This window comes from Microtus ochrogaster, chromosome 24 (assembly GCF_000317375.1).
Source record: "Microtus ochrogaster isolate Prairie Vole_2 chromosome 24, MicOch1.0, whole genome shotgun sequence".
NCBI lineage: Eukaryota > Metazoa > Chordata > Mammalia > Rodentia > Cricetidae > Microtus > Microtus ochrogaster.
This window is the reverse complement of record NC_022024.1, coordinates 11,458,296-11,461,294: the sequence shown is the minus strand read 5'-3', so window position 1 is coordinate 11,461,294 and position 2,999 is coordinate 11,458,296. Positions and strand designations below refer to the sequence as shown.

General features: G+C 35.6%; 1 protein-coding gene across 3 annotated transcripts in view; it reads right to left on the bottom strand.

Annotated features, from left to right (window-relative positions):
• The window catches only part of Tmem19 (transmembrane protein 19), a 60,055-nt gene that overhangs the window by 44,586 nt on the left and 12,470 nt on the right, over positions 1-2,999 (bottom strand). The gene's annotated exons all lie outside the window — the stretch shown is intronic.

Genomic DNA, 2,999 nt, shown 5'->3' with positions numbered 1-2,999 from the left:
AAAAAAAAAAAAAAAGAAATTTCATTATTTTTAACTTTGGGAGAGCACATTTTAAGAAGATAGGCAGCATGAACAGCAACTTGTTGCATTCCGTTTCATCCCTAAGAGTGGAAAGCAGTGAGGGTGAGCAACGTGGACAGAAATATTTTCCTGCTATAGATGTGAGAGAAGGGACTGTATCTCTTTTGTTCATCCTACGTGCTAAGTATCTCTTAGCAAACGTTTAGATACTATTTCTGTAATTAAAGCATTAAAGAATACTATTAAAACAATGTTTTGATTATTGTATCTATTACTATCACTAAGTCTCTGTGCACGCCTCAAGTTATTGTCAGAGAACTATCAAGAAAATGTATTTATTTATGTTTCAGTGCTAGCAATCAAACTCAGAGCGGTACATAGCAGGTACCGCTCAGTCGTATCCAAACCCCAGGGATCTTTACAGTCCTTCATGTATCTAGCTTAGAATACATAAGTATTTCAAATGGTGTAATAATGTATATTTAGCAACAATGTGAAACGAGTTTGCCATTGAATTATCAGTTATTTTTACCTGTTTGACAATTTGCTTCAACTTACAGAGAAGGAAGACTGGAATTTTTATGGTTTCAGACTAGAGTAGGACTATTTCCAGAAATATTTACCTTCTAGAAATAATAGGGATGACAGTAATTCCTTGGGAAAAAAATTTAATATTAACAAATTCCAAATACATTTTATGAGTACAATGTTATTGTTTAATATACATTACAAAATCCTTAACTTTATAAAGTATACAACTGTCTAAATATCAAAAGAATCCCACTCCTGATATGAAGACTAATTTCTCTATTATATCAAAATTAAAATGTACCCGTAATCTAACACTGAGAAATAACAACGTAATAAAGTCTATCTAGACACCATCAACAAGGATCTCATAAACACCTTGAAAACATTTAAAGTTTATCTTTTGCTTTTCAGAAACACATGATGTTTCCTATTTTAATAGCATACATCAAAGGATCAAAACATGAGGGCAGAATGAACTTGGAGGCCGAAGACATGTTCATTCTAGAACTGTGTAGTCCACAGTTTTCCTCTCCTGTGCAAGTGAGAAACAAAGATACCTTCTTGTGTGAATACAGTTTGTTAGGAAAAAGAGGAAGAATGGGTAACTTTTTTAAAAGATTTTTTTTTTTTACCAGAAACCTGTCAATAGGGTTATTTCCCCCCCCAAAATATCAAGTTTCAAATACTCCGGTACTTAGCTTTGACCTACTTACAGCTGTGTTTTTCTTTCAGCAAAATGACCATTACAATGTTGTTCAGTTTTTAAAAGGGGCCTAATGTCTTACAACCCAAGTAACACTGAGCTCAGACCAAACTCTATAGTTCTGCCCTCCTTTGACAAGTCAGTCTAAGAAGAAACCTGTTTTATTTAAAAGGAAAAGCACTTGGTTATAAAAAGGCCTAAAGTTCCTATGCTTTCTACTGAGTTTCATCTCAACAGTTCCTACCAAAGCATTTCACACCTATTTCTTTTATAGAATTTATCTTATATTCTAAATACTGTTTTCTTTTCGGAAGTTTGCAGCAACTTAAGGGCAGACAATATCGTATTTGCCCTCTTTTCTGGTGTTGGGGTTTCAACCCTGGGCTGCAGGCATGCTGAGGGTAACCCACACCTCTCAGTCTCCAGCCCAGTGTTCACCTTCCTATCAGGTTCCTAACCTTCAGCTGTGTTTTCTTCCCTCTTGTAGAGGTTGGTAGTCTGTAGACACACTGGATCTGTGAGATAAAACTGAGAAAAAGCTGTTGTAATCTTGATTAGTTTATTTTTGAAACAAGGTCTCAGATAGCATAGGCCGCCCGGAGTTTCTGATTCTCCTGCCCACTCCTCCGAGGCAGGGACATTTGTTCCCATGCCTCCTTGTGCCTCATTCCATTAGTTTTATCGTATAATGTCAACTAAGGATTCTAAGGTTCCTTGTATGTTTTTAAAAGCCTGACCTGGAACTTGCATTTCTCCTGCCTCCACTTCCTTCTCTCTCGCGGCTAAGATTACAGATGTGTGTTACCATGTTCAGATATAGAGCTATTTTAAAGACAGACAGATGTAATATTAATAAATACATGTAGGAAGCATTTGAAGCACGTTATTGGGAAAATAACATGGAGAAGATAGACAGAAAATTACAATTGCTGAGGACTGTTTATTCAACGGTGTCAAATAATAGTGAATGCAAAAGACTGGGGATGTGGTTCAATGGTAGTATATGCATGCACAAAGCCCTAGGTTTAATTCCCAGTTCACAAAACCCCCAAAGAAACTAAAATGTAACATATATAAGAATGAAGACTAAGTAACTTTGTTAAAAGCTAGTTGATTTTATAATATTGTGCACTTATGATTTAAAAACACACGATGACAGAGCCAAGGAACTACACCTGCTACTTCAGATAACAAGGTTTATCACATCGGCAAAAGGATTGTAAAGCATATTTGTTATAAGTATCATAAAAAATCTTAAAGAGACATTTCCTACCATTGCGTTTGCAGGGAGGACATTATTTACTAAAGAGGGCTTGACAACCGGGGGAGAAAAAGAGAGATGACCCAAAAGTTGGCAAAAAAAAAACAAAAACAAAAACAAACTTCCATTTCTTTCCAAGATTTATAGTTCTTTAAGATCGGGCATGTTACTGTCATATGGTAATCTCACCAAGTTGAAGCAGAACTAAATTAACTCACTTCTCCGAGCCCACTTTTACATTACTGAGCAAAGCTTTTTGAAGGAAGGGCTCTTGTTGAGCAGTTAGTGACATAAGGCAGGCCTTCCAAGGTGCGAGTGGCAGCCAGAGGAACAAACGCGATACATCTACTTTATAAATAATCAGCATTTGCATAGCTTCATCACAGAGACACACATTGTTTTAGAGAACTGCATTTTATTTCCATTGTGAATTAAGGCTGATTTTCTAAAAAAAAAAAAAAAAAAAAAAAAAAAAAAAAAAAA